Source organism: Apodemus sylvaticus, chromosome 5, assembly GCF_947179515.1.
Source record: "Apodemus sylvaticus chromosome 5, mApoSyl1.1, whole genome shotgun sequence".
NCBI lineage: Eukaryota > Metazoa > Chordata > Mammalia > Rodentia > Muridae > Apodemus > Apodemus sylvaticus.
This window is the reverse complement of record NC_067476.1, coordinates 29,915,957-29,930,730: the sequence shown is the minus strand read 5'-3', so window position 1 is coordinate 29,930,730 and position 14,774 is coordinate 29,915,957. Positions and strand designations below refer to the sequence as shown.

Genomic DNA, 14,774 nt, shown 5'->3' with positions numbered 1-14,774 from the left:
TGGTATCTAGAAGGATGAGGATCCTAGGTAAGCTGATCCTTCCCTGAACCCATCCAGTGATCTTTCCCCAAACCAATCCAATGTGGTTGTCATACTCTCACTCCCAAGCTGTACTGTGCGGACCATTTCAAGAACTCCCTAAAGGGAGTAGCTATCCTAGAATATCGCTTAGGTAAGATTTACAAAAAGCCTACAGTAGACCAGGATTTTATACCCAATATCCATTTGCCTAAGGGCCCTTCTAGCTGTTAGGCAAATGGATATTTTGTATATATAGGAGTATCCCTTTTAGCCAGGGTTCTTAACATTATATCACCAGTTAATAATTACTTCATCCAAACCCTACCCACAATCCTGGGAACCAACTCAACACCTGTGTGCTCTTATCTGACTCTTTGTCACCCAGCTTTTGGAAATGACAGGAAGAGTGGCATGGCATAGACAACAGATTCTATGTAAGAACAAGAAGAAGACTCTTCTACTTAGAGTCTTTCTGACAATATGTGTAACACTATTTTAACCACAATCTCTCAATAAGTTGATGTTAGAAAACAACAGATAAAGATTCCTGAACCCCTTGTATGGATTAAGTATGAAGATTTGTATTAATCTGCCCAAGTTGCCACAACAAAATGCCTAAGCAGATACTTTACAAACAAGCAAAATTTATTGCTTACAAAGTTAGAGGCTGGGAAATCCAAGGTGAAGGACCCCTGGCGAGGGTTTATTCTCTGCCTTCTCAGATGGCATCTGCTGCTTATCTTCACAGGGCGGCAAGGCAAGACGCTCTCTTCAGTTTCTTTTGTGAAGGTAGCAACGCATGAGTCTGAGCACTACAGGCCCCACTTCTAAGACCTGGATTGGGAAAGGTACCAATATTCTGACCATCAAAATTCAATAGTAGTTAATGGTTCCAATATAAAGTGCTCCTTTGCAAAAGCTTGAGTTTACCCAAAGAGCCAAGGCTAACTGGACAGGAGTACACCGGGATCCACAGTGTGGAAATGGATGAGGCAACCCGAAACCAAGGACTGGGGGACAAATAAAATCCAGAGCAAAGAAAGTACCAGTCCCCAACTATGGAAGCTCGAAAGAAAAGAAGGGTGCAAATGGCCGGAGAGAGAGCAGAAGGCAACATTTCGGCAGAGAATCCACAACGATAAACAACTGCCACTTTGAAGATACAAGAAGAGCCAGGAGAAGAAGCAGACAGGAGACTAAATCAAGACCAGTGACTCACGCTCTGCCAGAGGGTAAACAGGCCTCTGAACTCCCTATTCTCACACTGCGAATCTCGGAGGCTTTCAGCCCCTTCGCTCAGTTCCGAACACTCAGCAGTATTCATTCCTGGGAGATTTCTCTATGCACTGTCCTAAGGCAAGTACTAATTCCTCTAGGAAGTGAGAAATATGTTGGCGCCTGCTGTCACGTGGCTTTCATTCTTGGTTCTTCGTATCCTAAGAGCCAGGGCAAACAGAACCACGCAGGTTCTGGCCAGCTGTGACTACCTATAGAAACACCACTGCCAATCAAAACTGACAAAATTCTCATTTCAACGTGTTGTCCTTTAGACAGAAAGAATCCAGGGCAGGTGGGCAGCCAAACTCTCACCCACAAATGTTCAGAAGACAGAAGAAAAAGAAAAGGATACACACACAAACAAGCCTTTCTTTACGCTATGACTACATAAGATCAACAGTTCTAACAGTGTAACTTTTTTACCCCACAATATGGTTCTTTATAAGAACAATGGATCACAAGTACTGTAGGAATTTTTGACCAAGGGTTAGGGACATGACTCAGTGGATAAGAACATCTCCACAGGCATGAAGACCTGAGTCTGGTCCCCTGGCACCCATGTAAAGTCAGGAATGACAGTGCATGCCTGTCCACACAGCACTTGCAGAGCAAATGCAGACAGTTCATGCCTAGCTTAAAGTTCCAGTTCAGTGAGAGACCCTATCTCAAAGCAATAAGGCAAAGTGAGAGAGAAAGATACTCTATGTCCTTTTTTTTTCCTCTGCATGCATGCACAGGGCATACACCTGAATATGCAGACACACACACACACACACACACACACACACACACAGAGAGAGAGGAGAGAGAGAGAGAGAGAGAGAGAGAGAGAGAGAGAGAATAATACTGAAAATTTAAAAGATAACAAAAATTCCTAGAAAAATCTGCAATACCCAGAGATAGTCATTGCTAATATTTTGAAGGTTTTTCTCTACATTGATAAGTGGCACACAGGGAATTTTTAGATAAGCTCACTCCATTACATACTCTTAAAGATAGTAACACACCTATGCAGTTTTATAAGCTTCTGTTTTCTTCACATTGACTTGAACATTTTTACTAAAAAGGAGAGCTGAGAGATTGTGCCCAGTTGTGCTGTCAGCTGCTAGGGAGAGACTTTAAAACCACATCCCATAAGCACACAAGGAACGGCTTCTCCCCGTACGCTTATCTTCAATCTTCCATTCTAACTTTAATCCTATTTCTTTTCTTTCCATTCAGGATGGTCCCACAGAGTCAGGTGAGCAAGGTGCCCTTACTACAAACATGGCCTCCTCTCTGTTCACATCTGCACCGGTGTTAGAGCTGGCCATGTCCAAAGTCCTTCCTAGAGGAGCCCACTTGTCCACTCCGGAGAACCTATAGAGCGCCACTCTGCTTGTTTCTTGGCTCACTTCCTATTCCTAACAAAAGACTGTGAATCGACTAGAAACTGGGACTTATAATAGGAATTATTACGATCTATTTTCCTCAATCTCTAATCCTAACTCCTTTTTCCCCCCAAAATAAGTCATTATTTTTGTTACCATCTGTTTGCTCTTAACACTGATAGCCCTGTCACAAGGACACGGTCTGATGGGATGGGCCACAGTGGTTTCCTGAAGCCCTTGTCCTACCTAACAAGCGCCCTGCAGAGCACCAGCTAATGCCCCACTAACACTCTGAAGAGCTGACTTATGAACCAAGTCTTATACACACACACACACACACACACACACACACACACAGACACACACACACTTGGAGGAAGGCCGGCTGGCCTTGGTGATTTATCTGTATCTAGCCCGTTGATGAGGTCTGGAGTCTTCTGGGCACGTGCTGCCTCTTGATCTATTACCCCCAGTGTGGGAACTGCTTGAGAGAGCCCGAGTGCAGGAATCTTACTCAGCAGAAACAGAAGCGAGGAATTCATTTACACTCTATTTTATCTCTCTTGGCCTCTGAATACATGTTTGGCATATAAAAGTCCACCAGTCCCTGGCTGCACAGCAACTCTGTTTCAGAAGTGTTTCGGACATCTACCCATCCCAAGCACCCTTTGCAAATTCATCTCTGGCTACCTCATATCTATTGTACATAGAATGTACCACCCTTTGTGGTGGTCTATCATAATGGTAACTTAATAAGTCAGCCCTTCAAGTAGTCCATTTCATTACCTGTATTCAGGCATTCTCTTCGTTTTTTTCCCCCTGCATATTTAGTGTTCTAGAGCACTTGGGTTTACGACCTTTATTTCTCCGACTACATTTGGGCACCTATAAAGTAATTTACATATCTCTCATTTTCATAAGAGTCATTTGATTTTCAAGTATTTCCTTTATTTTTCTCCCACCGTGTCAGCACTGAATTCCTTTTTACCAAATGATTGTGTATTTGACCTCTTTCTTTGCCATGCCCTCTCCCATGATGAACTAAGACTACTCCTCATTACATACTATAATCTGTGTTTTAGACAGCAATCACTAAGCAACCAGCTACCGAATGAAGGGATGGCACTGCCAGCTACCAGCCATGGCGTGGTTCCTAGGTACTATGCCCCATGCTGAAGACATGCTATACATTCCACCCTGTGCTCAGATGCCAGATTATAACCTCCGGCAGCAACTGGAGTGGAGATGCTAGAGCTAGACTATCAATAAGTACTTCACGGACAAACTGAAAACCTGCATTAAGTTCATTTTTCAACATTGCAAGAAAATTCAAAGATAGCATGGTCTGATCACTTTCTGAAGTCTCACAATGCCAAGACTTGAATCCAAAGCCCACGCAATGAATTAAGACTTAACACTTGTAAAGTCAGTAAGCACTTAATTAATGCAGGCAAAATTAACTTCATTAATCTCAATAGAGATTGTGCCATACCCCGAGTAAATATACTGAGCCATGATTTTCCAAAAAAAGATCTATAAGTGATGGGTGCTTAATAAAAACAAAAATCACAGAGGCAGAAATCTGTCACTCAGCCACGCAGGTAAACACATGACTTCTCTTTCATCAGTAACTTCTGCAGAGTCTCTCCCGAACTCGGATAGTTTTTTCCCTATTGTAATTCCGGGTTGACACACTGCAGTGAGCAGGCCACTCCTCAGACTTTGACTGCTCCTATCTCTAGCCACCACACCCACCCACCCACACACACACACACACACACACACACACACACACACACACAGTGGCTACTTAAAGCCATCTTTTGCTTTCTTTTCAACTCTTATCAGTCGAACTTTAGTGGAAGCATTAGCAGACAACAAAGCCTTTCAGCAGGGACATACGGGGAAGCCATGGGTTAAACAACCAAATGCGGTACAAAAGTCATAGATCAGCAAACAGCAACAATGTAAATCACGAAGGTGGGAATGTTTAAAAGGGAGGAAGGACAAGAATTACAGATGAGGCAAAGGAGCTCTAATTTGAGCACTATCATTCACCTTGGAGGGAGAAAAAACACCCATCCTAAAGCCTCAATTCTTCCATCTGGAGAATGGCGGTGATAAAGTATTACCTCCTCACAAACATGTCAATGTATCACATAAACTGTCCAATATATGTTGTCATTTCCATCTGTTACAACCTAGAATCAGTTCCATTTATGTATCTCACACTATAAACATTCACCTTACAAAACTTATCAACAGCTTCACATTGTAGCCCATTGACCCTTGTCTGCCTGTTTGGGGTGGGTCTGGAAACATTTTTGATATTTTAGCCCCGTACAATACAATTCAAAACAGGCTTTGTGTTCCTCCAAGCTTGGAAAGCTACTGTGTGCTCACAGGTTGAATACTGTAAAGCACTGTTTAAACAAGGAAGCCTCTTTTAAGTCCTCCTTCAGTCAGCTGCCTTTGGAAGAGGTACAAACTAAAACTGAAAAGGCATAGATGTTTTACATTTAAATAGGTTTAACATCAATGTTCATTAAACTGCTGCCTGGATGGTTGCACAAATACCTTTTGCAAACTTGGTACACGTGAACACATACAGTTGTCTACAGAAATCACGGCACAGGTTCAGTTTTTCTTAAACAGCTACACGGAGTTCCCGTCACTTGGAAGAAAATGCAATGGCTCTAAGTAAGTTGCTCTGGTATCTGCGATGGCTGTCCAGAGCAGAGTACAAACCATGAGTCAATTTAACAAGAAATAAGCTTTCTGCTGGAGGATTTAAAGTCCCCGTCCTCCCACAAAGAAAACTGGATTTTGCAAGTCAAGCCTTGGCTTCCTTACCAAAGAGACGAGCATACTGTTCTTTCTGTCTTGTCTTGAGCTCTGGCAGGTCAAAGCTTTTCACCAAATTGCTAACACAAAAAGCTTCACCTTCCCCAGTGCCCCAAGTTAAAACAATCTTTGTTGTTACCAAGGATGGCAAGTTGTCACCCTAAAGATACTTGTCACCATCCTGTATAAAGCTATACCCAAGCATTAAGTTTTGAACCATGGGACCAGGCAAGTGACAGAAACAGGAGTCTGTGGAGGGATCACAATGAGTCATACAGCCCAACAAGCAGAGCGCTTTCTGTTGAAATTAAATGCTAAATCAAATAGGAATCAACCCAACTGCTGTAACCTGAGAAGAGGGCAAAAATCAAGTCTAGTCCACACCTTCTCTGCAGTTCCTGACTCAGGGTCGCCGGGGTGGGTGGTCGCAGGGCCCAACAGTAGGGCGGTGCCCTAGCAACCGTGACTCCTATTAGGGCCTCGGGTGGGGAAAGCCCGGCAGCAACACGTGGGGCGCGGTCACTCTGCCGCCTGGGAACTCACTCCAGCGGGAGTTCCTAGTGTTCGCCCCCTGGCCCGCAGCCAGGGAAGCTTCGCCAGCTTTGAACTTGCAGCTCCTGACATTTCCATCCCTCCACGGCGCGCGCGGAGCGCACTCCCGACCCGCCCGTTGCGCTCAGCTCTTCGCCTTGTACAGAAAGCAGTGACCACGACTCCCTCCCCGCAGGACAGTCCTGGCCCGGGTGGCACACTGGGTCGCCCTCACCCAGAGCCTCCTATTGTATCTCCCCACACTCCCAGGCTGCTCCCCCACTCACCGGGGCTGCTCGCGTCCCTGCCGCCAGAGGCAGCCAGCTGCCCCATCCCACGAACACTGCGGTGCCCCCCGCGTGTGCAATGCGGAGCGCCGCCTGCGCGCGGCCCGTGCCGGGAGCTCAGCAGGAGGAGGGCGCGAGCGCGGCGGGAGGGATGCGCGGGGCGGTGGGGGGCGCGCGCCACTCCCACTCGCGGCCGGCCTCGAGGGTCGCAGGGCCAATCAGCGCGTGCAGGAGGAGCCGAGCCCTCTGCGGGACGCGTTCATTGGCCTGCTCCGCGCTGCCCAACTCTCGGGGACCCGGCCCCCGAAGCCAAGTCTGCAAACTCAGGCGGAGGTCCGCCGCACACAGGTGGCGGAAAAGGGGGGACTCGGGCGGGACCTGTCCGGGAAGCCGGTTCCCACGGAGCACCCTCGGCGATCTGTTTGCTCAGGTTGCAGGTCCCTTCCTGTGCGCGACCCTCTGCCCACCGCTAGCTGCGCAGCTCACCGGCGGCCAGTAGCTACCGGTCCCAAGCACTGCTGAGCGACAACGCCCAGACCAAATCTCACTCCCAGCGCTTCTCTAGGATGAAACTCACTGGGCATTAAAAGCCAGGCTCCAGACCCGAGGCCACTTCACTTTTACAACAACACGGGCGCTGGTCTAGAAGGTGGAAACCGGGCAGGCAGGGCTTGGCGTTGGGCACGGGAAATGTTGGGGATTTGATGAAAGCCCGAGCAAAACGTTACCTTGTCACCCCACACAGACACCTCAACCCAGCTTGCCCAATTCTCTCTCTCTCTCTCTCTCTCTCTCTCTCTCTCTCTCTCTCTCTCTCTCTCTCTCTCTCTCTCTCCCTCCCTCCCTCCCTCCCCCCCCCTCTCTCTCTCTCTCTCTCTCTCTCTCTCCCTCTCCCCTTCTGCCCCTCCCTCCTTCCCTCTCTCCCTTCCTCCCTCCCTCTGTCCCTCCCTCCCTTTCTCTCTCCCTCCCTCTCTCCCTCCCTCTCCCTCTCCTCTCTCCCTCTCTCCCTCTCCCCCTCCTCCATCTCCCCCCTCTTTCCCTCCTTTCCTCCCTCCTCCATCTCCCCCCTCTCCCCCTCTCTCCATCTTCTTCCCTCCCTCCTTTCTCTTCCTTGAGAACTGTGTTAATAACTCCTGGATTTCTCAATCTGGGAACTATTGCTACTCCTCCTCTGGACAGTTCCAAGAGATAATGGGGAGGTGGGATGACCAAGGAAGACTCTATGGGTCCACCCTTGGGCTGGAAGCTGAGGACCAGCCTCCCCGTGGCCTCTGCCTGGTCTATCTGCACCTGGTCTGTAGGGCTGCTTCCTAGAAGGCAGTATGCCACTGACAGCTTGGGCCCATCCTGGATCTTCCTCAGACCTGTTGAGCTCCCAACATAAAAACACCTTTCTTTAGCACCTCCCGTCTTTCCCCCAACAGCACCTTTTGCTGTTTTTGCTCATCAGCTTTAGGGCCTCACATCTTTCTTTCTCAATTTATGTTCATGCACGCCTTGCACAAACTTACACAAGCTCGGGGTTCAAGTCCATGGAAATAATGCTTGCCCTTATATAATCTTTTGGCAAACAAGGAGATGCTGCTGCCTTAGGCTTCCCACAGGGCTCAGCATTTGGAATGAGTGTTTTATACTAATCAACGTGAATCTGCCGGTTGCTTGTAGTATGTGGGACGGTAACACCTGCAGGTTAGAATGTGCATTTAATGTCAGCGTGTCAGGGTATTGGCGCCTGCTGGAACAAAGCCTTCCAGTTTTGGAAGTTCACTACTATGAACCTAGATTGGGATAAAAATTATTCAAGGCTGGAGTTTTATTTAATAAAAGAATCCTTCCCTAACATATAAGAAGCTTGGTTTAATACACATTACCACAAAAATCAATTAATTCAGTATATAGTATACATTAGGTAAAACCTTATTATTTGGATTCTAAATAATGTCCAGACTAGACCTGGTAGCTCCTGCCTCTAGTCCTACCATTCAAAAGGCAGAGATGGGAAGATCATCATGAGTTCAAAGCCACCTTGATGCAAAAGAAGATGCCATCTCAAAACTAAACCAACCAAATAAAAACAAGAGGAAGAGGAAAAGGAGAAGTTACCATTGTCGTTATATTACATTCAGCTATATTATAGCATTTCATAAAGTCAGAAAGGTAGAAATTAAATCCATAGGCTACTTTTTAAATGTATTTTAGAACATATAAAGGACATGTATGTAAAATGGCAGATTATCTTTTGTGTATTGGAATAGTGGATGGTTTTTGTTTCATCTTGTATATTTTATTGTACTTTTTATTTAAAATAAAGTATTAGGGGGAAAAGGCTAATATGCCAACTACCAACATCCACTACTCCTCAGGCATCGGAGAAGTTAAACATTCTAAATCCTACTGTTGTACGCTTGATATCTTTCCATCGAGGTCCATAATCCTGCTTGTAGAATACCTATGTGGTCAGTACTTTCTTGACTCCCCAGCTGCCATTGATGCTCTCAACTCGTCTTGTCAGAACTCTGCACCGGCTTTTACCCATCCTCCCTCGTGGCCTCCCTGCTACCATCTCTTTCTGACTGCCTCCAACTGCCAAACTTCCCCTGTGTGAGCCAGGCTCTTCTGCTGACCTCCCACCGGCCCACATTCCCCGAGGCAGGATGGGTAGTCACCTACCCATGTCTAAGACATCACAGAAGCATGGGGCACTCCTCTTCTCTTCCTCCCTGACAGCAAGTTCCTACCTCAGCTTCAAGGTTCATTTCTGATGTCACTCCCCCAATCAAAACTACCAGGGGCAGAATTAGTACCTCTTCCTCCTCCTCCCCCTCCTCCCCCTCCTCCCCCTCCCCTTCCTCCCCCTCCTCCTCCTCTTCCTCCTCCTCACTATGCTTTCAGTGCAAGCCCTTTATTTATTCAGAGATTGTTAATCCAGATCCTGCTAGGTGCCAGGCACAATGAAGGAAACATATATCGTATTTATTCTCCTGGAGCACACCATGAAAGAGACAGACTTTAAATCAAGTATTCACACAAACAAATAATTTCACACTGAGATAAGGATAATGAAATCACTACATCTACAGAAAGATGCCATGTTTGCTCTGAACATGTGTCTTATCACGGGCCATAGTGAGTGGTGTTTGTCTGTTTCTTTATTTATTGACACTTCTGCATTCATTGTATGCTTCTGAGTACATCCATGTAGACAATAGGGCTTGGCTCATAGTAAGTGGTCAGAGAAAATATTAAAATAAATACATGGAAGAAGTAAAGTTTAAATACATACCCCAATGCACCATATCTCACGTGTTAACACACTAGTGTCCATGGACCTCAGTTCTATGTTGTGACTATTATTGTCAGAGCCTTGCCTTGTGTTTCTACACTCTTAGTTCTCCCTGCATAAATTCTCTGATATCTTCCTATTGATTCAGATTTAGGAGATAGAGCTAATGTATTATGTGTAGGTACTCTAAAGGAATTTGTTTTTCCTTTTCCCTCTGTTTTTTTTTTTTTTTAACAAATTTTACTTCCAACATAAAAATCCAAGACTTGAAATTTGAAAATTGAGGAACAAATAAAAAGCATAATCCAAAAAATTAATTAAACTTTGTTTATCTCAAGCCATTTTTCTTTATAACATCACCCCATTAAGAAAATGAAAAGGCAAGGTTAGAATGGGAGAAACCCCTCCAAAGTTGACCCTGTCATTGGATTGATAGCCAATATGCAAAGAGCTTTAAGATCTCAACAATAAGAAATTAAGTAAGTAATTATAGTAAATGGACAAAATATATACAGATGCTAAGAGGCATAGCATAGAAGTCTCAATATCATTAGTGAAATGCTAGCTAAAACCACATGAGATACTCACACACTTGTTAGCATAACTATAAGGAAGACATCATAGCCCAGCAACCACAACTGCAAAGTGCTGATGAGTGACAGCTTACATGTGTGATTGTGAAATGCCATAGCTACTATTGGTGGCTCTCCCAAAACTGACAGTGAGTTCCTATTGTTGAAGACAACACCTATACAACTCATTGAACATGAAGAAGCCTACCTAGCACTGTCGGCACTACAGTGTAGTATCCATGGTACTAGAAGGTATTCTTTATAATGCCGAAGGATAAAAGTAAACACCAACTCAGCTACAAACCCTTCAATATACAAGAGTGACCTACCTGGAAGACTCACTGGTTCAACAGTAGCACAAAGTTTGCAGGTGCAACCAATCAATATATATGATTTAGGTTAAAGCCTGCTTCATGAGATAGAACCTGAACCTGACACTGCTTGTGTGGCCAAGAACTAAATATGCCAGGGACCTAGTATAAAACCAAATAAATTTTCCTAGCTAAAGGACACGGCAATAAAATGACTCCTAACCATATTCTTCTATATTCATAGATCGTCAATGCCTTATTCAGCCATCGTCAGAGAAGCTTCTTCCTACAACGGATGAGAATAAACACAGAGATCCACAGCCAGACAATATGCAGAGATTGAGAGATGCTGGCACACTCAGCCCTGAAAGAGAAGTCTTCATCCAATTCCTCCCCTCAGAGTTCAGGGAACTCGAAAGAAGAGAAAAGAATGTACAAGCCAGAGAGGATGGCGGATACCAACAAATCAAAGACTTCTAGACCTAACAGGGCTAGCTCACACATGAACTCACATTCTGGTAGTTTGAATGAAAATGGCCCCCATAGACTAAGAGAGTGTGGCATTATTTGAAAGGGTTAGAACATGTGCCATTATTGGAGTAGATGTAGCCTTGCTGGAGGAAGTGTGTCGCTGAGGCTGAGCTTTGAGATTTCAGAAGGTCAAGCCAGGCCCAATGGCTCACTCTTTCTTCCTGACGCCTGAGTATCTAGATGTAGAACTCTTGGTTCCTTCTCCAGGACTGTGTCTGTCTGCATCTTCCCATGACGATAATGGACTAAGCCTCAGAACCTGTAAGCCCACCCCAATTAAATGTTTTCCTTTATAAAAGTTCTCACTTGTAGTACTATGTCCAATTTTCTGAGGAACTACCAAACTGATTTCCAGAGTGGTTGTACCAGCTTGCAATTCCACCAGCAATGGAGGAGAGTTCCCCTTTCTCCACATCCTCACCAGCATCTGACATAGGCTAAGATTTTTATTTTAGCCGTTCTGACTGGTGTGAGGTAGAATCTCAGAGTTGTTTTGATTTGCATTTCCCTAATAACTAAGGATGTTGAACATTTCTTTAGGTGCTTCTCAGTCAATCGATATTCCTCAGTTGAAAATTCTTTGTTTAGCTCTATACCTCTTTTTTTAATAGGGCTATTTGATTCTCTGGAGTTCAGCTTCTTCAGTTCTTTGTATATATTGGATATTAGCCCTCTACTGGATGTAGGACTGGCAAAGATCTTTTCCCAATCCATTCGTTGCCATTTTGTCCTATTGACAGTATCCTTTACCTTACAGATGCTTTGTAATTTTATGAGGTCCCATTTGTCAATTTTTGATCTTAGAGCATAGACTATTGGTGTTCTGTTTAGGAAAATGTCCCCTATGCCCATGTGTTCAAGGCTCTTCCCCTATACCACTCCTGGGCATATACCCAGAAGATGCTCTAACATGTAATAAAGACACATGCTTCACTGTGTTCATAGCAGCCTTATTTATAATAGCCAGAAGCTGGAAAGAACCCAGATGTCCTTCAACAGAGGGATGGATACAGAAAATGTGTTATATTTACACAATGGAGTACTATTCAGCCATTAAAAATGATGAATTCATGAAATTCTTAAGCAAATGGATGTAAGTAGAAAATATCCTGAGTGAGGTAACCCAATCACAAAAGAACACACATGGTATGCACTCACTGATAAGCGGATATTAGCCCAAAAGCTCAGAATACCAAAGATACAATTTCACAGACCACATGATGCTCAAGAAGGAAGACCAAAGTGTGGGTGCTTCAGTTCTTCTGAGAAGGGCAACAAAATACTTACAGGAGCAAATATGTAGATAAAGTGTAGAGCAGAGACTGAAGCAAAGGCCATTCAGAGACTGTCCCACCTGGGGATTCATCCTATATACAGCCACCTAACTCTGACACTATCATGAATGCCAAGAAATGCTTGCTGCAAGGAGCCTGATATGGCTGTCTCCTGAGAGGCCCTGCCAGAGCCTTACAAATACAGAGGCAACTGTTGGACTGAGTGCAGGGTCCTCAATGGAGGAGTTAGAGAAAGGATTGAAGGAGCTGAAGGGGTTTGCAACCTCATAGGAAGAACAACAATATCAACCAGCCAGATCCTCCCGAGCTCCCAGAGACTAAGCCATCAACCAAGGAGTCCGCATGGCTCCAGCTGCACATGTAGCAGAGGAATGCCTTGTCAGGCATCAGTGGGAGGAGAGCCCTTGGTCCTATGAAGGCTCAATAGATGCTCCATGGTAAGGGAATCAAGGCTGGGGAGGTGAGAGTGGGGTGGGTAGAGGAGCAACCTCAAAGAAGTAGAAGAGGGAGGATGGGATAGGTGCTGTCCAGGAGTGGGAGGAACTGGGAAGGGGATAGCATTTGAAATGTACATAAAGAATATACCCAATAAAAAAACAAAGAGTTGACACTTGTCAACTCTTATAACATTGGCAGCCTCTTATAAATGAAAATATTGTTTTCAGAGAGAGAGAGAGAGAGAGAGAGAGAGAGAGAGAGAGAGAATGGCTGTCTCATGCTCATGGAGGCACACTCTGGGGTCCGACAACCTAAGGTTACCTGCGGTGATTGCTGTAACTGTTGTTATGGGTTTCATGTCACTGACACAGAGTTAAACTTTATTTTACCTAATATATGAATGCATGAGTTCACTGCTTAAAAATTCCACTCAGTCTATGCTTATCTCATTCACAGAAATACTACCAATGCTTCCTGTGCTACTGGCTCACAGAGTAGAAATGCAATAAATATCAGTTAGATGCATAAACAGATACAAATGAAGACAGAGTTAGGATTTTACAGAAACAGAACAAAATGTTATATTCAGACTCAGTGTGTCCCTTTCAAAGTAGCTACTTTGGCACCACATCTTTCATCCCAGAGAAGCTGCTTCCATCTCAAAACACATTCCGTGTCCCTCTCTACTTATTAAAATATTGCCCTTTCCTTAAGGGAAGTTGTTTCCCTTAAATAAGTTATTTGCTTTCTTTTTCCCCTCAATAGGCAAACAATAAATCTAATGTGTATTAATATTTTGCACATTTTTCCTATGCAACAAGTCATGTCTAATGTATCTTCTTTATCTCTATCAAATATAAGAAGTTTATGTAACAAGCACAGAGTACGAATAAAAACTCCAAATTTTATGCAAAGCTTGAGAGATTCAGGCTCGGAAAAAAAATCATCTTATTTCCAGATGTATCAGTAAAAGTAATTTTCCTTTATTGGACACTGATGGTTGACATTAAGCTCTTGAAATATCATTAAAATATTTCTGCTCTAGCCAGTTTGCACAGTCAAGTAACTTTTAAAAAATCATTTACAGCCAAGCTGCTGCAGTGCAATTTATTATAGAAACTCAATTTTCTCCACCAGTTTTCTACTGGGAAACAGTGATCCTGGCTGCAGGCAGGGACCCACCTCAGATGCTTTAAGGCCTCACTTTATATTTTGTTTCTCTCAGAGAGTATTTTTTACATAGGAATAATGTGCTGGTTAGTTTTATGTCATCTTTGCACAAGGTACAGTTATCTTGGAAGCAGGACCTCAATTGAGAAATAATTCCGCTAGATATTAGGAAGTTTATAGAGGATTTCTTGATTAATGATTGATAAGAGAGGACCAGCTCACTGTGGGCAGTGCCACCCCTGGGCAGATGATCCTGAGTTATATTAGAAAGCACAGCGGGAGCTGAAGAGGTGGCTCAGTAGTTAAGAGCACTGGCTGTTCTTTCAGAGGTCCTGAGTTCAATTCCCAACAAGCACATGGTGGTTCACAACCATCTGTAATGGATCTGATACCCTCTCCTGGTGTGCATAAAGACAGTGTGTGCGCGCGTGCGTGCGTGTGCGTGGGTGTGTTTTAAAGGAAGCAGACAGAGCAAGCCAAGAGAAGCAAGCCAGTGAGCAAACATTTCTCCTGAAAGCAAACATGGTCTTGCTTTCCATTCTTGCCATGTTCCTGACTTGAGCTCCTACCCTGACTTCCCTCCATGTCAGCCTGTAAGTTGTAAGTTGAAATAAACCCTTTATCCCCATGTTGCCTTTAAGTCTATATTTTACCACCGCAACAGAAGACAAACTGGGGCACACAGATTCCTTCCTACACATGCTCTACATTATAACTTGTCACACAAAACAGGTTTCCCAGTAAGCATCCATAATAAAAATATTTGGGAGGAAGAAGAGAAAAGTGGAAAGATATGGCCAGAAACATGTGAACTAAACAAGGTACTGCAAAGAAAAACTATGG

At 44.4% G+C, this 14,774-nt stretch overlaps 1 protein-coding gene across 1 annotated transcript in view; it reads right to left on the bottom strand.

Moving 5' to 3' along the window:
• Positions 1-6,437, bottom strand: part of Lypd6 (LY6/PLAUR domain containing 6) — a 143,567-nt gene extending 137,130 nt beyond the window's left edge. The window contains exon 1 of the mRNA XM_052182460.1: positions 6,332-6,437. The gene's annotated coding sequence lies outside the window, so the exon portion shown is untranslated. The remainder of the gene's footprint in view (positions 1-6,331) is intronic.
• Between the last annotated feature and the right edge of the window lie 8,337 nt (positions 6,438-14,774).